Source organism: Falco peregrinus, unplaced genomic scaffold, assembly GCF_023634155.1.
Source record: "Falco peregrinus isolate bFalPer1 unplaced genomic scaffold, bFalPer1.pri scaffold_24, whole genome shotgun sequence".
Lineage (NCBI taxonomy): Eukaryota > Metazoa > Chordata > Aves > Falconiformes > Falconidae > Falco > Falco peregrinus.
The window spans coordinates 490,001-497,500 of record NW_026599593.1 but is presented as its reverse complement, the minus strand read 5'-3'; positions in this window follow the sequence as shown (position 1 = coordinate 497,500).

Sequence of the window (7,500 nt, the reverse complement as noted above, 5' to 3'; positions counted from 1 at the left end):
CCTAACCCTAACCCTAACGCTAACCCTAACCCTAACCCTAACCCTAACCCTAACCTTAACCCTAACCCTTAGAGGCCTAACCCTAAACGCAACTCTAAACCTCAGCTGTGCATGGCATGTAGGATACCCTAACCCTAACCCTAACCCTAACCTTAACCCTAACGCTAACCCTAACCCTAACCCTGACCCTAAGAGGCCTAACCCTTGACGGAACTTTAAACCTCAGCTGTGCATTGCATGCACTTGACCCTAACCCTAACCCTAACCCTAACGCTAACCCTAACCCTAACCCTAACCTTAACCCTAACCTTAACCCTAAGTGATCTAACCCAAAACGGAACTCTAAACCTCAGCTCTGCATGGCATGCAGTTAACCCTAACCCTAACCCTAACCCTAACCCTAACCCTAACCCTCACCCTAACCCTAATCCTGACCCTAAGAGGCCTAACCCTAGACGGAACTCTAAACCTCAGCTGTGCATGGCAGGTACATAACCCTAACCCTAACCCTAACCCTAACCCTAACCCTAACCCTAACCCTAAACCTAATCCTAACCCTGACTCTAAGAGGCCTAACCCAAAACGGAACTCTAAACCTCAGCTGTGCATGGCATGCAGTTAACCCTAACCCTAACCCTAACTCTAACCCTAACCCTAACCCTAGCCCTAACCTTAACCCTAACCCTAACTCTAAGAGGCCTAAGCCAAAACGGAACTCTAAACCTCAGCTGTGCATGGCATGCACTTAACCGTAATTGTAACCGTAACCGTAACCGTAACCGTAACCCTAACCCTAACCCTAGCCCTAACCCTAACCCTAACCCTAACGCTAACCCTAACCCTAACCCTAACCCTAACCCTAACCTTAACCCTAACCCTTAGAGGCCTAACCCTAAACGCAACTCTAAACCTCAGCTGTGCATGGCATGTAGGATACCCTAACCCTAACCCTAACCCTAACCTTAACCCTAACGCTAACCCTAACCCTAACCCTGACCCTAAGAGGCCTAACCCTTGACTAAACTTTAAACCTCAGCTGTGCATTGCATGCACTTGACCCTAACCCTAACCCTAACCCTAACCCTAACCCTAACCCTAACCCTAAACTTAACCCTAACCCTAAGAGACCTAACCCTAAACGGAAGTCTAAACCTCAGCTGTGCAGGGCAGGTACATAACCCTAACCCTAACCCTAACCCTAACCCTAACCTTAACCCTAACCCTAAGAGGCCTAACCTTAAACGCAACTCTAAACCACAGCTGTGCATGGCATGTACGTAACCCTAACCCCAACCCTTACCCTAACCCTAACTCTAACCGTAACCCTAACCCTAAACCTAACCCTAATCCTGACCCTAAGAGACCTAACCCTAAACGGAACTCTACAACTCAGCTGTGCATGGCATGTACCTAACCCTAACCCTAACCCTAACCCTAACCCTAACCCTAACCCTAACCCGAACCCGAACCCGAACCCTAACCCTAATCCTGACCCTAAGAGGCCTAACCCTAAACGCAACTCTAAACCTCAGCTGTGCATGGCATGTACGTAACCCTAACCCTAACCCTAACCCTAACCCTAACCCTAACCCTAACCCTAACCCTAACGCTGACCCTAAGAGGCCTAACCCAAAACGGAACTCTAAACCTCAGCTGTGCATGGCATGTACGTAACCCTAACCCTAACCCTAACCCTAACCCTAACCCTAACCCTAACCCTAACCCTAACTTTAACCCTAACCCTAACGCTAACCCTAACCCTAACCCTAACCTTAACCCTAACCTTAACCCTAAGTGATCTAACCCAAAACGGAACTCTAAACCTCAGCTGTGCATGGCATGCACTTAACCCTAACCCTAACCCTAACCCTAACCCTAACCCTAACCCTAACCCTAATCCTGACCCTAAGAGGCCTAACCCTAGACGGAACTCTAAACCTCAGCTGTGCATGGCAGGTACATAACCCTAACCCTAACCCTAACCCTAACCCTAACCCTAACCCTAACCCTAAACCTAACCCTAATCCTGACCCTAACCTTAACCCTAACCCTAACTCTAAAGAGGCCTAACCCTAAACGCAACTCTAAACCTCAGCTGTGCATGGCATGCACTTAACCCTAACCCTAACCCTAACCCTAACCCTAACCCTAACCTTAACCCTAACCCTAAGAGGCCTAACCCTAAACGCAACTCTAAACCTCAGCTGTGCATTGCATGTACGTAACCCTAACCCTAACCCTAACCCTAACCCTAACCCTAACCCTAACCCTAACCCTAACGCTGACCCTAAGAGGCCTAACCCAAAACGGAACTCTAAACCTCAGCTGTGCATGGCATGTACGTAACCCTAACCCTAACCCTAACCCTAACCCTAACCCTAACCCTAACTTTAACCCTAACCCTAACGCTAACCCTAACCCTAACCCTAACCTTAACCCTAACCTTAACCCTAAGTGATCTAACCCAAAACGGAACTCTAAACCTCAGCTGTGCATGGCATGCACTTAACCCTAACCCTAACCCTAACCCTAACCCTAACCCTAACCCTAACCCTAACCCTAACCCTAATCCTGACCCTAAGAGGCCTAACCCTAGACGGAACTATAAACCTCAGCTGTGCATGGCAGGTACATAACCCTAACCCTAACCCTAACCCTAACCCTAACCCTAACCCTAACCCTAAACCTAACCCTAATCCTGACCCTAAGGGGCCTAACCCTTGACGGAACTCTATAACCTCAGCTGTGCATGGCATGTACCTAACCCTAACCCTTACCCTAACCCTAATCCTAACCCTAACCCTAACCCTAACGCTAACCCTAACCCTAACCCTAACCCTAACCCTAACCCTAACCCTAACCCTAACCCTAAACGTAACCTTAACCGTAACCCTAAGAGGCCTAACCCTAAACGCAACTCTAAACCTCAGCTGTGCATGGCATGCACTTAACCCTAACCCTAACCCTAACCCTAACCCTAACCCTAACTCTAACCCTAACCCTAACCCTAACCCTAACCTTAACCCTAACCCTAACTCTAAGAGGCCTAACCCAAAACGGAACTCTAAACCTCAGCTGTGCATGGCATGCACTTAACCGTAATTGTAACCGTAACCGTAACCGTAACCGTAACCCTAACCCTAACCCTAACCCTAAACCTAACCCTAACCCTAACGCTAACCCTAACCCTAACCCTAACCCTAACCCTAACCTTAACCCTAACCCTAAGAGGCCTATCCCTAAACGCAACTCTAAACCTCAGCTGTGCATGGTATGTAGGATACCCTAACCCTAACCCTAACCCTAATCCTGACCCTAAGAGGCCTAACCCTTGACGGAACTCTAAACCTCAGCTGTGCATGGCATGTACCTAACCCTAACCCTAACCCTAACCCTAACCCTAAACCTAATCCTAACCCTGACCCTAAGAGGCCTAACCCAAAACGGAACTCTAAACCTCAGCTGTGCATGGCATGCAGTTAACCCTAACCCTAACCCTAACTCTAACCCTAACCCTAACCCTAACCCTAACCTTAACCCTAACCCTAACTCTAAGAGGCCTAACCCTAAACGCAACTCTAAACCTCAGCTGTGCACGGCATGCACTTAACCGTAATTGTAACCGTAACCGTAACCGTAACCGTAACCCTAACCCTAACCCTAGCCCTAACCCTAACCCTAACCCTAACGCTAACCCTAACCCTAATCCTAACCCTAACCCTAACCTTAACCCTAACCCTTAGAGGCCTAACCCTAAACGCAACTCTAAACCTCAGCTGTGCATGGCATGTAGGATACCCTAACCCTAACCCTAACCTTAACCCTAACGCTAACCCTAACCCTAACCCTGACCCTAAGAGGCCTAACCCTTGACGGAACTTTAAACCTCAGCTGTGCATTGCATGCACTTGTCCCTAACCCTAACCCTAACCCTAACCCTAACCCTAACCCTAACACTAACCCTAAACTTAACCCTAACCCTAAGAGACCTAACCCTAAACGGAAGTCTAAACCTCAGCTGTGCAGGGCAGGTACATAACCCTAACCCTAACCCTAACCCTAACCCTAACCTTAACCCTAACCCTAAGAGGCCTAACCTTAAACGCAACTCTAAACCACAGCTGTGCATGGCATGTACGTAACCCTAACCCTAACCCTTACCCTAACCCTAACTCTAACCGTAACCCTAACCCTAAACCTAACCCTAATCCTGACCCTAAGAGACCTAACCCTAAACGGAACTCTACAACTCAGCTGTGCATGGCATGTACCTAACCCTAACCCTAACCCTAACCCTAACCCTAACCCTAACCCTAACCCGAACCCTAACCCTAACCCTAATCCTGACCCTAAGAGGCCTAACCCTAAACGCAACTCTAAACCTCAGCTGTGCATGGCATGTACGTAACCCTAACCCTAACCCTAACCCTAACCCTAACCCTAACCCTAACCCTGACCTTAAGAGGCCTAACCCAAAACGGAACTCTAAACCTCAGCTGTGCATGGCATGCAGTTAACACTAACCCTAACCCTAACCCTAACCCTAACCTTAACCCTAACCCTAACCCTAACCCTAAGTGACCTAACCCAAAACGGAACTCTAAACCTCAGCTGTGCATGGCATGCACTTAACCCTAACCCTAACCCTAACCCTAACCTTAACCCTAACCCTAAGAGGCCTAACCCTAAACGCAACTCTAAACCTCAGCTGTGCATGGCATGTACGTAACCCTAACCCTAACCCTAACCCTAACCCTAACCCTAACCCTAACCCTAACCCTAACGCTGACCCTAAGAGGCCTAACCCAAAACGGAACTCTAAACCTCAGCTGTGCATGGCATGTACGTAACCCTAACCCTAACCCTAACCCTAACCCTAACCCTAACCCTAACCCTAACTTTAACCCTAACCCTAACGCTAACCCTAACCCTAACCCTAACCTTAACCCTAACCTTAACCCTAAGTGATCTAACCCAAAACGGAACTCTAAACCTCAGCTGTGCATGGCATGCACTTAACCCTAACCCTAACCCTAACCCTAACCCTAACCCTAACCCTAACCCTAACCCTAATCCTGACCCTAAGAGGCCTAACCCTAGACGGAACTCTAAACCTCAGCTGTGCATGGCAGGTACATAACCCTAACCCTAACCCTAACCCTAACCCTAACCCTAACCCTAACCCTAAACCTAACCCTAATCCTGACCCTAAGGGGCCTAACCCTTGACGGAACTCTATAACCTCAGCTGTGCATGGCATGTACCTAACCCTAACCCTTACCCTAACCCTAATCCTAACCCTAACCCTAACCCTAACCCTAACGCTGACCCTAAGAGGCCTAACCCAAAACGGAACTCTAAACCTCAGCTGTGCATGGCATGTACCTAACCCTAACCCTAACCCTAACCCTAACCCTAAACCTAATCCTAACCCTGACCCTAAGAGGCCTAACCCAAAACGGAACTCTAAACCTCAGCTGTGCATGGCATGCACTTAACCGTAATTGTAACCGTAACCGTAACCGTAACCGTAACCGTAACCCTAACCCTAGCCCTAACCCTAACCCTAACCCTAACGCTAACCCTAACCCTAACCCTAACCCTAACCTTAACCCTAACCCTAACTCTAAGAGGCCTAACCCTAAACGCAACTCTAAACCTCAGCTGTGCACGGCATGCACTTAACCGTAATTGTAACCGTAACCGTAACCGTAACCGTAACCGTAACCCTAACCCTAGCCCTAACCCTAACCCTAACCCTAACGCTAACCCTAACCCTAACCCTAACCCTAACCCTAACCTTAACCCTAACCCTTAGAGGCCTAACCCTAAACGCAACTCTAAACCTCAGCTGTGCATGGCATGTAGGATACCCTAACCCTAACCCTAACCCTAACCTTAACCCTAACGCTAACCCTAACCCTAACCCTGACCCTAAGAGGCCTAACCCTTGACGGAACTTTAAACCTCAGCTGTGCATTGCATGCACTTGACCCTAACCCTAACCCTAACCCTAACCCTAACCCTAACCCTAACCCTAACCTTAACCCTAACCCTAAGAGGCCTAACCTTAAACGCAACTCTAAACCACAGCTGTGCATGGCATGTACGTAACCCTAACCGTAACCCTTACCCTAACCCTAACTCTAACCCTAAACCTAACCCTAAACCTAACCCTAATCCTGACCCTAAGAGACCTAACCCTAAACGGAACTCTACAACTCAGCTGTGCATGGCATGTACCTAACCCTAACCCTAACCCTAACCCTAACCCTAACCCTAACCCTAACCCTAACCCTAACCCTAACCCTAACCCGAACCCTAACCCTAACCCTAATCCTGACCCTAAGAGGCCTAACCCTAAACGCAACTCTAAACCTCAGCTGTGCATGGCATGTACGTAACCCTAACCCTAACCCTAACCCTAACCCTAACCCTAACCCTAACCCTAACCCTGACCCTAAGAGTCCTAACCCAAAACGGAACTCTAAACCACAGCTGTGCATGGCATGCAGTTAACACTAACCCTAAACCTAACCCTAACCCTAACCTTAACCCTAAACCTAACCCTAAGTGACCTAACCCAAAACGGAACTCTAAACCTCAGCTGTGCATGGCATGCACTTAACCCTAACCCTAACCCTAACCCTAACCCTAACCTTAACCCTAACCCTAAGAGGCCTAACCCTAAACGCACCTCTAAACCTCAGCTGTGCATGGCATGTACGTAACCCTAACCCTAACCCTAACCCTAACCCTAACCCTAACCTTAACCCTAACCCTAACCCTAACCCTAACCCTAATCCTGACCCTAAGAGGCCTAACCCTAGACGGAACTCTAAACCTCAGCTGTGCATGGCAGGTACATAACCCTAACCCTAACCCTAACCCTAACCCTAACCCTAACCCTAACCCTAAACCTAATCCTAACCCTGACCCTAAGAGGCCTAACCCAAAATGGAACTCTAAACCTCAGCTGTGCATGGCATGCAGTTAACCCTAACCCTAACCCTAACTCTAACCCTAACCCTAACCCTAGCCCTAACCTTAACCCTAACCCTAACTCTAAGAGGCCTAAGCCAAAACGGAACTCTAAACCTCAGCTGTGCATGGCATGCACTTAACCGTAATTGTAACCGTAACCGTAACCGTAACCGTAACCCTAACCCTAACCCTAGCCCTAACCCTAACCCTAACCCTAACGCTAACCCTAACCCTAACCCTAACCCTAACCCTAACCTTAACCCTAACCCTTAGAGGCCTAACCCTAAACGCAACTCTAAACCTCAGCTGTGCATGGCATGTAGGATACCCTAACCCTAACCCTAACCCTAACCTTAACCCTAACGCTAACCCTAACCCTAACCCTGACCCTAAGAGGCCTAACCCTTGACTAAACTTTAAACCTCAGCTGTGCATTGCATGCACTTGACCCTAACCCTAACCCTAACCCTAACCCTAACCCTAACCCTAACCCTAAACTTAACCCTAACCCTAAGA